The sequence below is a fragment of the Silene latifolia genome, chromosome 9 (assembly GCF_048544455.1).
Source record: "Silene latifolia isolate original U9 population chromosome 9, ASM4854445v1, whole genome shotgun sequence".
In the NCBI taxonomy this organism is placed as follows: domain Eukaryota; kingdom Viridiplantae; phylum Streptophyta; class Magnoliopsida; order Caryophyllales; family Caryophyllaceae; genus Silene; species Silene latifolia.
The window spans coordinates 75,054,896-75,072,397 of NC_133534.1; the positions used below are offsets into that span (position 1 = coordinate 75,054,896).

General features: G+C 39.3%; 1 long non-coding RNA gene across 1 annotated transcript; it reads left to right on the forward strand.

Annotated features, from left to right (window-relative positions):
- Positions 1-8,993: 8,993 nt before the first annotated feature.
- LOC141598169 (uncharacterized) lies at positions 8,994-9,831 on the forward strand. Its single transcript, XR_012523290.1, has 2 exons — positions 8,994-9,338; positions 9,421-9,831. It is a non-coding gene; the product is annotated as an uncharacterized LOC141598169 (long non-coding RNA).
- Positions 9,832-17,502: the final 7,671 nt, after the last annotated feature.

Here is a 17,502-nt window from a genome sequence, read left to right on the forward strand (position 1 = left end):
AGGGTTGTGCCATTTTGAGAAACTCATAGTTGACACTAGTTGGATATGAGTATAGCTTTGTTAGAAGCTTTGACCTTGATCTCGTGGAGGTTGGTTGTAGTTGTTTGAGGATTTGGAGTGGTGAAATCACACTTATAGTGAAGTACCTTGTTTCATGGATTAGCTTAGGGTGAAGTAATGTAAGTGTTTTGAGGAAATCCTTGGAAGTGATGTGGTTATGAGTTTTGTTGTTAGGAAGTTTTTGGAACCGCTTAGGATGATGTTGTTATTTGAGATTTGAGTATCTAGCGTCTCCTTGTTGTCTAATCTCCCTTTTCTTTGACTATAAGCGTTACCGTTCATACCTCTCTTCTTCGCTTCGCCGTGCTCCTCCTTTAAGTTTGATACTCATTACCTGTGAAACTCTATCTTTGACAACCTTGTTGATTTGACTTCAATTCTTACCCCTAGGAAGTTCATCATAGCTCTTTTGATTAGTTAAGTTTGAATCCTCATGGCGTACTCTGTATTATGATGTCTAAGTTACTTTTCATTTCATAAAATTTCTAAACATTTCAAACTACCATTTTGGTTCGTTGTTAAAAATTTATGTTACTCGTACAAAATCTTACCTATTTTAAGATTTGAAAATGAAAATTTCATTTAATTCCATATTTGTTCCTTGAGTATAGACTTCTTTATCATGATTTTGATTGCTAAACCCGAGATTGCTTTAAACTTTATCCAATTTCTATTAACTCTTATCTATTTATGATTTCTTTGTCAAAGTTTAATATTATATTTTCAGGAATTTGACTCACTTTTGAGCTTAAAAGTGAAACCTTTATTTCTATTTTGGCTTTTGCAAAAGAAAATTTGAGTAGATTACCTTTTTATTTTGGTTTTAACGTTGATAGTATGTTAGAACTCGTTATTAGAGACGTTTAATAACTTGTTTTACGCTTGTCGGCGAGTGATTTTTGTTTTAAATTTGCCTTTGACTTGGGAAGTTAGCGTTCTTGTGTGCACGACAAGAGCAATTTCGTTCCATGAATGAGACTTATACTTTTGAAAACTCTTCATTAATGTTTTTGAAAGTATTTTGATTTTCGATTCACACAAATGATTTGCTTTTTGACCTTATCTTTGATTTTGGAATGTGATGTTCTCGAATGCGCAACGAGAGCACTTCTGTTCCTTTGATGAGAATCTGGTTCTGTCGGAAAATTTTATTTGAAACTTTTGAAAGAATTTTAATTCTTACGATAAGTAACCTTTTAATGTTTTGGTTGCCGATTTGAAAAGGTCCAATTTTACTTTTTATAACCTTTCATTTCTACTTTCAAGTTTCGAGGACGAAACTTTTTAAAAGATGGGGTGATTGTAACACCCGCAAATTTCTCATTTTGACATTTAAAATTTATTAAAACATTTGACTACTCCATTATATATTTTTGAATTATTCAATTTAATTGATTTTATTTCAAACACGATTTTTATAAAAGTAATATATAAGAGCTCATTTATACAAAAATATGTATTATTAAATTATATTCTTAAGGCATAATTTATATAAGAATATATGTATATATATATATATTTGGTTGGACAATAATAGTGGCAGTAATAATAATAATTCCCGTCTTAATTTCCATCTAACGTAGACCGTCGCATTTCATTTAAAAATCTTATCTAAACACGGACCACCCGTATGTTGACAACACCTACCCCCTATCCACCCCACACTCTACTTTTATATTGTTATTATATATTATTATTAGTACTAATATTATTATTGTTGTTGTCCTCATCCGTCCCCACCCCCTTCATTTCCCCTTCTTCTTTTTCGTACTACCTGTAACAACAAAACACAATATACAGAACAACAACTCCCCATTAATCGTCCTCTTCAACCTCCGTTTTCTCCCTCGGTTCTCAACCTTTTTCTTTAATTGTTGCACCATTAGCTTCCCCCCTTCCTCCTTCATCTTCCTAGATAAGAAAGTTTCAGTTTTGTTGAGATTTTGAAATACCATCTTAAGACAACTCGGTTCTTTTGATTCAATCGGCTCGTTTTCCTTCTTTTAGCTGAAGATCTTGAAGACCGGAAGGAGGCTCATACTTTTTGGACGTTTTCCTCGGAGATTTGAAGACGCTAAGGTAACGGTGATAGGTTACTCGATAAAGTGTCGAAATTTCGTCCCTCATACTCGGTTTTTCACTCTCTTGTCTTAAAGTTTGGTTCTTTTGTCTTACTCATGTATGTGGTTAAATTTGTGGTGTTAATGGTTATTTTACATGGCTGTTTGGGATATTTTTTGACTCGTTTCATACTGTATTCGGTTATGGGGGAGGGCGTTGTCGGGTTCCCTGCAAATGCCCGGTTATATGCATCGGCCATGCTTGTTTCTGTCCTTTTTTTTAGTTCTCTTGGATGAAATGTATATTGGTTATTTGTATTTTAAGCGTGCTTGTTTCCGTCTTACCTTTGTCTTCAATTTTCGTCTTGAGTTTGGACAAAAATGGTGGTAGGAACTTTGTTTTGTATCGTGACTGGTACTGCTTTTGTTCTTTGTTCTGGGGCGGCAAATCCGAGTTTTGCCTGGACGACATTCGCTGGTTTTGTTCTTGGATTATCGTCTTTAGTTAGCCCGAGTTGAAAGTCAGCCGCTTTTTTATTTTTTTCTCCTCCTCAACCATTCTCTAGAGGAGTGTTAGAACCTTAGCCTTAGATATGTGATTATTCAATGTAAATATTCAGCTATACATATGGAAATGGGAAGCATGATAGGATGTTTAGAAGAGTATCAACGGTAGTGTTGACTTAGGTAGTTTGTAGGCATCATGAAATGTCCTGATCTCGCTGAGTTGATATTTGATAGGATCATAGACAATTAAGTGCCATTAGCCTTAGCCAATTCCTTATCTAATTGAAGTGTGTATCCAACTGAGGCAAATAACAAATGCCTGTAAGTTTCAAGGACATTTACTTTTTTCTGCTCATGGAGTTGAATGGCAAGAAATGTGGTTTTGGGACTGTTCATGCGCCGATTATGGACTGTTTTTGGGGCTGTTTTCGGATAGCCTAGTTGCGGCTGCATTTAGACGGGATGAGGACGGTTTCCATGGTGAGTTTGGGTTGTTTGTGGGTGGTAGTGAGCTGTAAAAAGGGGTGTCCGAATGGTGCCAATGAGTCGTGGTTATGGGTACCCTTAGGCGCCTAGCTTAGTTTATTTAAAATGTTTAATTTGCGTCTCGTGTTTTATATAATGTAATTCGTTAAATATCGTTCATTTATATATTTTCGTCACATGATTTATCATTCTGGAATGCATTGTTTAATTATCTCACTTATATATGAAATGACGTGTTGTCATTTTAATATGAGACCAATTTAATTATTCATACCTTGTGAGTAGTAAATGGTTTATCTTACATTTGAGTCATTTATAATTGAATGCTTGTTTTGCTTATTATAAATGGTTCATTTCCGTTTGTTTACATTTTTATTCAAGTGACAAATATTGGAGAAATGGGTTACTTATTCATATTCATGAATATAATTTGACATGAAACGTCTTATTTGGATTATCATCGGCTCATTACATTATTAGTCTCTTTCCAAGTTGATTCGTATCGCTTGGTTGAGTCGTATTCGTATGATAATGCCTTTATGCTATACCGTATTGCTTGATTTGTCTTTACGCCTCTTTCGGACTGTCCTGCCGATTGTGGGTTTAGCTTATATATTCCGCCTCTTTCGGATTGTCCTACCGATTGTGGGTTCTCAATCTCCGATTTAGGGTTCGGGTCTTGGATGCGGACTGTCCTGCCGCATGTCGTATCGGGAACTGTACTGTCCCGAGAGTCTGGCCAGATTTAGACTAGGACTGAGTCTTGGGAGTACCATTGTCGTCCTACCAGGGGAATTATATATTTATATATGAGTAGTAAAGGTCTTGCTTGGTTATAGATATTGGTATTTATCTTTCAAGGCAAGAGTTATGCCTTGTGTTGCTTGTCTTGGTCCTATCGGATACTAGAGGTGAGATGGAAGCCTTCTAGTTGCGATATGATCGCCGGGATTGATGTTCCCATCCGTTCTTATAGTGAGATGCAAGCCATAAGTATGAATGTGACATTAGTAGCCACGTCCCATGCAATGTTTGTTAAGAGGTTTTAAAAGTAATGGCTACAGTTTTTATTTGATCCCTTACTTAACTGCTTCACATGATTCAGATTTTAATCTCATATCTATGTTGTATTTCCTTGAAATGCGTGCTTTTGTATAAATGACCATATTCTTGTCTTTCATAATATTTAGTTGTCTCACATGATTAGTTGAATCTTTATTATGCTGATGTTATCTACCTTGTTCCATCTCATTTAATTGCCATGTTTAATTATAAACTTGATATTCATATCTTTTGTAAGTGTCTTACTTGACTTACATGTTTTAGTTCTTTGTTATGTTTGTTTCGACATTTTGTGGCTGGGAGAACCTTGAGTTACTCCCCATTGACTGTGGCGTTCATGTTTACATGAATGACATGTATTAGTTGGTGCATTCGTGGGGTGAAGACATGTGTGAGCTAGCGAGCACTTTGGCCTTATAGTCGGTTTATTAGGATAGTCTAGACTCACCTTTTATTGTATTATTATTTGAGGGATATATTTTCCCTCACCTTAACTATCACGTTTGTAAAATTTAATCTTTATTTCCGCATTCTTTATTTATGTTTTGGATTTTAATGAACCCGCGGTTTAAATTTTAAAAGTTTAAAAAAATTTCCTAATTTACGCTTGAATATTATAAGTTATATTTTTCGCTTTATCGGGGGGTGTCACACTATACTTTAAATTTCGCCTTGTCCAAGCCTCAGTCAAAGTGGGGGCTCTGTAGATACCTCATTTCTGCACCTCCCGCCGAACACCCAGTGATGATTGGGCCGCATGTTTAGCATATGTCGCGATTTTATGACGTTTTGTAAATCGGTTAATAAAAGGTAACTTATACACTCTTGTCTACCTCATGGTCGTCATCTAGGTGTCATTACGGTCGTTTTGGCAGTAATTAGAGTATATTTGGAGTCCGGGTCAAAAACCGTCTTCATTTCCTAAAAACCGTCAAAACCCGAGTCAAAAAGCAATGTGCTTGTCTACCTAAGGTTAGGATGTCATAAAATGTTATGATTATTTCTCATTTTAAGTCCTATGTCACTTCTTTGGGCTGAACTTAAAGTTTACATTGCAAAATGTGCATTTCATTTAGTTAAAATGACAACCCGACCTTTAGACCCGTTTTACGAGGTGATAACGATTTTTTTGGGTCTGGCCTGTTTCCCAGAAAGTTCTAGATATTTCTCATAGCTTTCCAACGCCACCAAAATCACCTTATTCCGAGTCTTATAGAGAAAGTTATGCCTAAAATTACGACAGGCTGTCAAACGCATTTTCTTGCGCAGAAGGAAACTACCCGAGAAATGACGCAGCAAGTACTGCGTCTCTTTGAAGGATCGCAGCACCTGCTGCGCCTTTTCTCCAGGCTTTCTTTTCGTCCAAGCTTCCGTGTTTCAACTAAGACGGTTGTTTCCGGATCTTTCTTCCCTATTCCTTTCCAAATTCTACCCTTACCATAATTCCTCCGTGAATTTAGTATAAATATAGGCCTTTGCCTCACATATTTTTCACGCGAGTGTCCGCCCTTCTCTTCTCTCTTTGCATTCAAGACCTTGCTCTAAGCTTTTCACGCCTACATGCTTGATCAATCGAACACGTAAGCTCAGATCATTCTGAGTACCAGTCATGTTTGCATGACCGACCAATTTGACCACTACACAATCAATTAATCAATCTTTTAATTCCTTTTTCAAGGGCACTTTCATATTTTCATAGATCGAGTCGAGTTACCACTAAAAACCGATTTAGTTAAATCTCGTGGCGCTAACATGTAAGTCTGAGGGTGTAAAATCTCAATTTTATTTAATGTATTTTATTTTATTGTAATTAATGTACGGATTTATATCATAAGTATGCTCAAAACCGTCCTTTAAAACTACCTTTTAAAACCTTTTGACGGAAACAGCAGAGATCTGACGCGGGGAAGAATCGCATCAACTGATGCGCCTCTTGGAAAGGCTGCAGCATCTGCTGCGCCTCTTCCAGGGGCTGCTTTCAGTTGTTGCACTTCTTCTTCTTCTTCTTCCTCGGGGTTTTGGTCCTTTCGCCTTATATTTTCTTTCGTCGTCCTTTTTCTCTGATTTCATCTAGTAATTCTCAAATTAGTTTTTTTATATTCTTTTTCAACATTTTTCGGCATAAATCCCCTATAATTCAATATTTGCGGGTTTTCGCCATCTTATTCAAACCCAGATTTAAAGGATTCGATTTCTCGATATCGAGTCGTTTGAATTTATCTTTTGTACATAATTTTATTTATTTTCCAGTATTCTAACTTTAATTCCGTTTTCAAATCTAAAGTTTTAATATTTGTAAATCCGAAATCGTAAACCATCGTAGTCTTTAATTCATTATAATAATTCGTTTTAATCTAACTTATGACGACCTTTAGCATATGTCATCCGACTAAATCACTTATATTCGAGTCGTACATCAATAATCAATGTAAATCAACCAAAGAATAATAACTAACCCGCAGGTGTGACTTTCACAGTCAGAATCCAACTCGAGAACAGTCGCATAAACTGATGCGCCTCTTCCAGAGGACGCAGTTTATGCTGCGCCTGTTCTGAGATGGCTTCTGCCTCTGAACTCTTCTCGTCTTGACGTAGGGTGTCTAATTAGGATTCTAATTAACTATTATTCTTATTATCACCATAATTCGACATATTTTCCATATAATTCTTATTTTCCATATTTTCATATTTTATATTTTATTTTTACTTCTTTATTTTCCTAATTTGTTTTATTTTCTATTTTCTTTTAATTTCCTTATTTAAATCAATTTTCAATTTCCTTATTTTTTCTATTTTCTAATTTACCTTATTTCATTTATTCTTTTATTTTCTTATATTTCTAAAACTCTTTTGGGCATGATTATGATGCAAATTTAAATATCCATTGTAATTTATTTATTTATTTATTTATCGCCCTTGTATGACTTATTTACTTGGCCTCCACATGTAATTAATCTAACTTTCTACTTCGACACAATTAATTACTAAATTACGTTTTAATCGACATAGTTTAATCTCACATTAGGATTAATCTATTGTTTGTCGCATTGCATGCATATAATCGACGACATATCAACTATGAACGAGTTCCCTAATCATTAGTAGAGGCCGCTATCGAGGCGGGCGGGATTAGGTGTTCGATTAAAGAGCTTCCTAATACGTACCCTCACCCCTTCCTCCAGATCTCTGTGAACATCCGTGTTCATTGGCATCCACGAGAGTCATTCTAGACATAAAATGCTAAGGGTACGAGTTCTTAGTGTTCATGTCACTACTTTGTGTCTTGACATGACACGAGGTATTCGAACAGTTCCAATTTTCCATAAAAATTGGTGGCGACTCCACAAATGCACGCTTATTCAAGTGCTTCCGCGCGCGCCGCGGGTGGCCCATGTCCACACTGGTGTGAGATCCCTGAAAAAATCTCCTTTTTGAAAATAAATAATTAATGTGGAGTCGCCAGTAGATTTTATAAAAAAACATACAAAAATAAGTTAACGGAAAAAGGCCCCTTTTGATCCCTGTATGGGGACTGATCCGTCACTCCGGTCTGAACCAAAGATTGCGAATGGCTATTTCTGGAACAATTTTGAGCATAAATAACCTTACATCAAATTCAAGTAAGTTTCATTCCGAATTAAATAAGGGCCTCATCATCGAGTGTTCAAAGGCCGGTAGACATTTTGAGGTGTCTACAGAAGCCCCCACTTTAACCGAGTCTGAGTAAGACGAAGGTCAAAGTTGTCCGGTCGGGATAGATAAAGGTTAAGAAACGTACCTGGGCCTCTTATATAACCTGTCTGGAGTAGCTGGAATCTGGGACTGACTTAGCAAAACTTTGTTTTACTAATCTGAGATGAAGCTGGAACTGGTGCAACGAAACTTTGTTTCGTTGGTCTGAAACTGGCATAGTACGTGAAACTTTGTTTCACTTGTCTGGAACTGGTATAGCTAAACTTTGTTTAGCTTGTCTGGTACTGGCATGACAAAACTTTGTTTTGTCAATCTGGAGTGGAACAGGTAAAACTTTGTTTCACCATTCTAGATACTGGCATGACAAAACTTTGTTTCGCTGGTCTGGAATCTGGAATAGCCAAACTTTGTTTAGCTGGTCTGGAATCTGGTTAAGCAAAACTTTGTTTCGCTTAAGAGTGAACCTGCAAAATCTGATTTCACAAGCTCGAATGCGTGTTAGGGCCCGCCGACTAAGGATTCAAAATTTTATTTTGAAAAGGGATTAGAATGTAAAATTTGATTTTACAAATTAGGATTTGTAAAATTTTATTTTGCAAAAAGGGCAAGTTCAGAAAATTTTATTTTAAGAACTCAGATGCATGTCAGGGCCTGCCGGCCAAAGGATTTAAAATTTTATTTTGAAAAAAGATGGGTAAGATCGTAAAATTTTATTTTACAAACTTAGATGCGTGTCAGGGCCCGCCGACCAAATAAATTTCAAATTTTATTTGAAAAAGGATTAGAATGTAAAATTTTATTCTACAAACTAGGATGCAAAATTTTATTTCGCAAAAGGGTAAGTTCAGAAAATTTTATTTTAAGAACTCAAATGCATGTCAGGGCCTGCCGACCAAAGGATTTGGAAATTGCAAAATTTTATTTCGAAAAAAGGCAAGTTCAGAAAATTTTATTTTAAGAACTCAAATGCATGTTAGGGCCTGCCGATCCAAGGATTTGAAATTTTTTATTTTAAAAAATAGCTAGATTTGAACGGAAATCCAATTTTACTAAAATGATTTAAGATTTGAGTTATAAACTCAATTTTGAAAGTCGCAAAAACAAAAGATGAGAAATAATTAGTGGACCAATCTTATCCACTTAATCGTGGGTTTTGCCCAAAAGGCTTAGGAGAAAGAAAGTCCCATTTGGCTTCTTTCATAGAGCACTTACCAGTCCAAACATTCACTTTCCCCTCTTCTTCAATTGAACTTTCAATTTCTTCATTTCACCAGAAATTCCAGTAAATCGTCCTTATTTCCAAATTGACTAACTCGTCTGTTGCTCATTCCATGTTGAATTAAGCCCAATCAATCGTCTTCAAAGATTGTTAGCTCCTGATATGGGGTGCGATCGATGGTTTTCTGCCGCCATTGCTGTTGTTCGAGCCCTCGATTGCGACTGGATGACCGATTACGGAAGTCCATCGAAGTAAGTACCACTTTTTTTTTTTTACGATTGATTTTTAACTTGTACTCTTTAAATGATTGCTAAAACGTACTATTCTGATTAGGACGAGATCAGCGTGGATTGCGCCTTGGCCGTCATTCCAGCACTTGATTGACGACAAGATGGTCGGCGTCGGAGCACCGTTGAACTGGCTCCTGATATAGAAGGAATTCAGCGGAGGTGTGCCGCAATTTGAGCCCCCGATGGGTGACTGGATGTTTGATGAAAGAGCCCCACCGGATCTTGTGATTTTTGACCGGTCTTTCCGTCAGATTGTATGTAACCGGCCCAGTTTGGTTTGAACTTGACTCTCGGGTCTCTGACAGGTGCCCTTATTTCTTTAAGAACTAAATCACCATCTTTTAAGTTCCTTGCCGTGACCTTTTTATTAAAAGAATGAGAAATTCTTCTTTGGTATAGCTGAACTTGGTTAAGAGTTGCTAGTCTTTTCTCATCTATTAATAACAATTCTTCATATCGAGCTTGCACCCAATCGACTTCTGGTATTTGGCTTTCTAGTGCGATTCTAAGGGAGGGAATTTCGAGTTCTATAGGAAGTACTGCCTCCATCCCGTAGACTAGTGAATATGGTGTTGCACCGGTTGGTGTTCTAACCGACGTACGATATCCCCATAAGGCGAAAGGCAACTTTGCAGGCCAATCATGATACTCTTAAAATGGGAACCATGATCACTAATCAACTCATGAGGGACACCATACCTACAAATTATAATTTCGGTGATGAACTTGGCAACGTGTTTAGAAGTCAAGGTAGCATAAGACGCTGCCTCAACCCACTTAGTAAAGTAGTCGATTGCTACTAATATAAATTCATGTCCTCCGGTTCCTTTGGGAGTGATTTTGCCAATTATATCTATGCCCCATATTGAAAATGGCCAAGGTGATGCCAAATTGTACAGCAATGAAGGTGGTATATGCTGTGCATTGGCATAAATCTGGCATTTATGACACTTCTTAACATACTGAGTACAATCATGTTCTTGTGTCGACCAAAAATATCCTATCCGCATTATCTTTTTGATAACATTCGACCGTTCATGTGCGGGCCGCAAGTACCATTATGCACTTCTTCCATAATTCTTTGAGCTTCCTTTTCACCCACGCATAAAAGTAATACCCCTTGCGGAGACTTCTTGTATAACTTTCTGTAGATACCCGTATCCGTCGATATTGGAATTTATAGAGAACCCGACAAACACCCGATGATGATAGGACACATGTATTTATTAGTTGTCATTGTCATTATTTGGGTTCGTTTTACGATGTAGAATGAGCGTTGTTGACGGAGTATTTTATTAATTTAAATGATATTTAAATTAAAGTTTTTAAGGTGAATTCATTTAACTTTATTTTGAATTTATTTTCTCAAGTTTATTTTATTGAAAATAAAATAAATAATTGATTTGAAAAATCATTTTATGAGTGTATTTGATTTGAAAAATCATTTATTTTAATGTGTTAATCGATTTGAAAAATCGATTTAAAAATCGAAAACTCGTTTTAACCACGCGTTTTGGAGCTCGATTATAGCTCGGTTTTTGAGCCCGTTTTCTTTACGAGTTGGCACGAATCTCGAGTACACTAACCACCCTAAGCCTCTACCCATCCAACCCCAGTTCGAACCCCATAACCACGGCCCAAATCCCGTCCCAAACACTCCCTAACAGCCCGCATAAAACACTAGCAGCCCCCCTGTTTTGCGTGCCAAATCCCGAGCCCAAATCCCGCTCCAAACACCACCTAAACCCGTGCCCATTAACCCTAACCCATACCCTAGTATCCTACCCATATTATCTTAGCTTAACCACCAAGAAAACCCCTCTCAAACCCTCACAAAAGCTGCTGGACAGCAGCTATGCGTGAATGAGCCCGTCTGCCTCTCCCCTCTAAAAACCCTACCTTAACTCCTTATAAATACCCCCCCTTCACCATACATTCATTCCTATAAGTTCTACATACATACAACCTTCATTCACAAGCTTTAAACCCCAGAAAAAAACCCTAATTGCCTCTCAAAAACCCTCGACAAAACCGACTCACAAACTGAGAATCAGTTTGTGTGTCCTCTTTGAAACCTTTCGTTCTCCCTTCAAACCTCCATCAAAATTCGAGTTTCTTATTCCAAATTAACCATACAACATACATCTACACATTAGACAAAGATTTACGAGCCAAATTGCCCTTGAGAGTACACGAATTCCCTCGTAAAACAGAGTGTTATACACTCTGTTTTCGCGGCATTTCCTGTCTGTCCAGTTCTGTTTGTGCTCGTTTTTCGTGCCCAATAACTCAAAACGAGCAGGGGTTGTTTTAATATCTCTGTTCTCCTCTCTTTCTAGTTTTCAAAACATCTTTTAAATCGAATTTTCACCGTGAAACGAGAGAGAAATCGCAGTTTGAAAGTTGCTGTCCAGATTTGCAAAAAACGTGTTGTTTGCTTTGTTTCTTCGTCGACGACGGCCTCTCGAGATAAAATCTACCATCGATTACGACCGAAGACGGTGTCAACGATACATGTAGGTTGAGGGTGCATCAAATCCTCCTCTTTCTCTCTTTTATTTCGTTTTTTATGTTTGTTTTCTTATAGTTCGTTTTTGTTTATCGATTGTTATCATTAACTATGAAACTAGTTTAGTCCGAGTATGAATTAAAGTACCACCATGAACACCCGCGTTGACTTGAGATGGGAAAGAAACCGCTACATCAGTCGGTCGTAACCCCCGTCTCATTTACATATCCTCGTGTTCAAGGTAGGGCATTAATAAAACGAATTCTAACTTCGCTCTTCGCTTTTGACCCCTCTTTTGTTTCGTGTAATTCGACCTACCCTAGGACCCTTCACATCTTAGTTTGACCTCTGATTGTTAATACATAACTCATTTAGATGACATTAGATCAATTTAATAACCTAATTAGACACGTTAGGGTACATCGACATAGCTTTAAAAATCAACTGACGATTCTGTAACTTAATTGAATGCATCTCTCTCTTTCACCTAATTTCTCGCTAGTATAAGAGTGCGTGATTAGCACCGTCTTATTAAAACTCGATGAGTTAAATTAATTAGCGAACTTGACCTAATTGGACCCCTTTAGGCCGCGTAGAATACACGTTTGCAAGACATCTTTTCAATCGATCAACGTCGTTTCTAACTTATTTTCTAGCCCGCTTTCGAACTTGTTTCGCAATCAATCGATCTAACTAATGAACCTGACCTAGGACCTAGGGTAGCCGTGTCTAGAGTGGCCGTGGCTTGACCGTGTCTTTTGGCCTTTCTTGTTTCGTTTCTTATGAATCGTTTGTTCTTTATTGTTTTGTCGCTTGTAATTTATCGTTTGTTCATCGAGTTGTAATTTTCAAGTTAGCTTTCTTTTATCGAGTCAAAACCTCTTTCAAAAACCTTAGTCTTGTTTGGTTAGATGGTTGTGCCCCAATGCAAGTAAGAGCGTAGTAAATCACATGTTGTTTAAAACAACATGGCCCGATTTATGCTAATGCATGCTTTGGTGTGTGACCCAATGTCTAATTCGATAAGATTAAGTGAAAGCACGCATTACGAGGAGTGACCCAAGGCCGTGAGTCATGTAAGCCATGGGCCACCCCTTTGTGCACGGTTTCCTAGGCAGAATGGCCGTGTATTGCGTCATGTACGGTTTTGTGTATAGCGTTGTATTTTAGATCGAGTTGTATCTTTAATTTATCATTGTGTCGGCATGAAATGCCTGGGTTGTAATAGGATAGATCCCAACGGCTCCCCCATTCCCCTTAAGCCTTGTTTGCTTTGTATGTTGTTAGATCAATCCATCCACATGCTAAGTTACAACTTTGACAAAGTTAGTTTAGTTGCATCTAAAACGACATAGAAATTGTTGTCACATGTTAGGGTTTTAAAACGATGTTTTCATATCATATATCGTAGTAGCTATGACCTTGTTTGAAATCCGATACTTGACTTAGTAGAGGCCGTTATTGACGGGCGGGGTTAGGTGTCCTTATGGGCTTCCTAACACGTACCCTCACCCCTTACTCAAAAATCTATGGTTTGTGGATCCGTCTAAATACCATTGGATTACGAGAGTCATTCAAATCGAGTGATATAGGGTACAAGTCTTTATCTTTAATCACTCGTAGTCGATTGGCTTTATGCTTTTCGATGAAAGGTGTAAAGTTGACTTGAACGGTTCCAAGTTCCCAAAAAACTTGGTGGCGACTCTAATTTGTCTTAATTCGATTTGAAAGAACCTCGAGTCGATTATGCCTAGTGTGGATCCCGAGGACGCAGTTCCCGAGGGCCTTGTCCACGATTTGGCGACTCACTGGGAAAAGAGGACTAGTTACACTTTGTTTCTAGGGTCTTTTCCTCCGAGGTGAAACTTGAAAAGAAAGTATTGGAAAGTAAAACATTACTCATAGTGCTACGATTCATGCATAAACCCTTAAGGACTTTCCCGGGCCGTCCCAGCGTTTCTTTGTGATGCGTGGGGGGCGACGTCCCACTATGCCAGGAACTCACACATTGCTTGCTTCCACTCCGCCTCGTCGTGGTTCTTGATGGTGGGGATGCTCTTCTAGGTATTCTACCTAAAGGCCCTTGCTCTATAAGACCCAAAAAGGATGGAGGGCATAGACCTTCTTGTAGAAGACTTGCCGAGACTTAGAGATGTCTAGGAGCATACATCCTTATAACATGAGAATGACAATGTGCGAAATGAATTTCCCGAGTCTTTTCAAAATTTTCCGTATCGATTTCAAAACCGAACTTTTGAACAACTTACTTTCAAATTAGCATGGTTTTAAAAACGCGGAATACTGCCCAAATAGGACTAGAATTTTCGGCCAAAAACAAGCTTTTATAGCCGGCATGCTGTCCATTTCAAATCTCATTTTCAAATCAATTATTCGTTTTTTTTCAAATTCAATCCAAAATGTTTCTCGAACCTCAACCAAGCATGAAATGCGTCGAGTCGTGTCCGGGTCCTGGCCGTGTTAGGCCAGGCATGTTTCGTTCTAAGAGTCTAGAACACGACCTTGTTGGGTCACCCAAGCTCACCTCTTGGGCTTTGAGTCGTGTTGGTCGACCAATTGGTCTAGGATAGTCCACAGAAACGTCCAAGCTAGGCCATTTAGGGCGTTTCACTTGAACCTAAGGACTATGTTGGTCCAATCACGGGTTTAGTCACACCGAGTCCAGTTTAGAATCGTGCTATGACAGTTTGAGTCTTGTCATTTTGTCGAGTCTAAAATAATTTGAGGTCTAAATCCAACCGTGAGTCGAACCTTTGGTTAGTCAGTCTCAAGTCGAGTCTTTGTTTGAGTCAAGTTGGTGTCGTGTCCTTAAGTGTGCAGGGGCTCTTACTTTAAATATTGACTCGGTTCGGGGTTTTCTTGTAGAAAGGCCGCCAAAAACCCGACGTCAAGCAATGGAAGATGCTGTTAACAAGCTCACTGAGGCCGTGAACCTCATGATGACTAGAATGGATGCAATCGAATCTAAGCTGAGTGAAGATTCCCCTCCATCTACCCCACCTCTGACAGATATGGAGAAACGGTTCAAGTTCATTGAAGACCGTCTGAAACTCTCCCAAGGGAAGAACATCCACTATGAAAATGCTAGGGCCTATGCCCCAGTTCAGGATAAGTTGCCCACGAATATGGTACTTACTGACATCCAAAAGTTCTAGGGCACCGAAGATCAAGTCCACCATGTTAAGGCCTATAAAGGGTACTTAGCACTGAAGGGAGTACCTGCTGACATGCTCTCTGAAATTTTTGCCCAATCCCTGGATGAACACCCGAAGGCGTGGTTCTATAATCTTGACCTTAAGAACTTCCCCACTTTTGAAGATATTACGGTGGAGTTCTGTAAGCACTATGCTGACAATGTTGAGATTCAAACCAACATAAGGACTTTGGAAGTAATGACACAGAAGGAAAAAGAGGGCTTTACTGAATTCCTCGCAAGATGGCGCGCTGAAAGCGTGAAACTAGCTAAGAACCCTGATGAAGTTGAAATGGTAGATAAGTTCGTGAAGAATTTACGACTTGTTTACCGTAATGCTCTGAAATACCAGAATTTTGGTTCTTTCAAAGAATTGATAAGAATCGGGATAAAGGTAGAGGATGATGTCCGAATGGTCAAGCCGAGAAGCCAAAAGGATACCAAGGGGCCTCGTCATCTAAAGCAAAAGCACCAAAGAGTTGCCCACTTTGTTGAAACTGTCAATCTCTTAGATGGACAAGAAAAAGGCCCCCGCGCCAAGCTCCGAGGGTATTCACCGATATCGGGTGCACTTACGCCTACGCTCTCCAAAGGCTCATGGCCCAAGGAAAGCTGAAGCCCATTGGTCCAACTCCGGATCCACCTGCTGAACAACAAGGCAAATGGTACAAACCGAATGCCTACTGTGCCTTTCATCAAGGGAAGGGACACGATACTGAAAGGTGCTTTAGACTAAAGCACGAAATCCAAGACATGATTGAGAGTGGAACACTCCCGATCCCAACTGAAAACCCAATAACATCACCAATCCATTTGCCGACCACACTAACTTTGTCTCTACCGAAGATAGTGTTGATTACTCTCACTTGATTCGCCCATGTCGTCAGAAAGGGGTTTTCATCGGAAGAATATTCGTGGATTGCTCCGAATTCCTACCAAGCTCGAGAAACGATATTACATTCGGGGATTTTGTTGTTGATTGCACTCCTTACATACTCCGAAGCGCAAATGAAATCAATGGTGTTTGGGCTGATGACGAAGATGATGTTTACCTCGTCAAAGGTGCGACAATCCCTCACACCCAAGAAGAAATCTTAAAAGTGAGGCAATATGCCCTAGAGTTAAACCATCTGACTAGATCAGGGCGTCCGTACCGTGTGGAGAAAGCTAAGGATATCCCGAGCAAGACACCTCCCAAAGAGCCGATAGTGGTCGAAGTTCTTGGTGAAGGGTCGACCTCCGAGGCTTCCCTCATCAAGCAACTCCAAAAGACTAAGGCCGACGTGTCTATCTGGCAACTTATCTTGAGCTCTTTCGAACATCGTCAGGCTTTGTTGCAAGCCTTGATGAACATGACCGTGTCGTCAAATACTACTCCTCCTGACATGGTCACTCACATCGCCCAGAATCGGCCACAGATTACCAACGCCGTGACATTTTCCGACGAAGATCTACCACCGTTCGGGCCCCGACATAACCTGGCCCTCTATATTGCTACCGTGTGTCTCAACAAGCATATCCCTATGACTTTGGTTGATGACGGATCGGCTGTCAACGTACTCCGTTTGAAGACAGCGCATATTCTGGGCCTGGAGAAGAATGACTTCACTCCCACTACACAGACAGTTCGGGCTTTCGATGGCACTGTGCGTCGAGTAAGTGGACGTGTCGATCTAGTAGTACAGACGGGGCAAGTGGAAAAGAAAGTGAGTTGCCAAGTAATTGAGATTTGCTCATCCTTCAACTTATTGTTGGGAAGACCTTGGATCCACGCTACAAGGGCCGTGACATCAACGCTGCATCGAAAGATCAAGGTCCCACTCAACGGTAAAACCATCACTATTGATGCCACGCCAATTACTGTGGCAGGAGGAGACATTACTTCTGAAGTAAGGGTCGAAGCTGCCAATGACGCATGTGGTTTCGAGATTGTCAACATGATCGAGCTGAACTCCAAAGCAGAGAATAGTGATCTATACACGGGAAGTCACGCATGCGAGGTGATTCTCAAGACTGGGAAGTACTTCGGTTTCTCTTTATATCCTAGAAAGGAGGGTACATTCGAGTTGAAATCGCCAGTAGCCAAAGGAGTAACTTTCGAGCTTGGATATGAGCCCACTGGGAAAGATCTGCTGGAAAAGAGGGGAAGAACGATCGAAGATCGAGATATTAAAATGGGACCGTATCACCTAACTCTAAACGGTCACTTCGTGAGGGTTGGGGAAGAACTTCCCTGCATGGACTTCCCCGAACCTATCTTTGACCCAAAGAAAAACCTTATGGTCCCAGGAATCGAAGTATTCCAAGACTGCTACTACATCCCTGAAGATATTCTGACCGTGATGCCAGTAGGGACTAAACCAGATCCAATAAGTGACGAGGGAGCCTTGGGTCTTCTTTTCGAT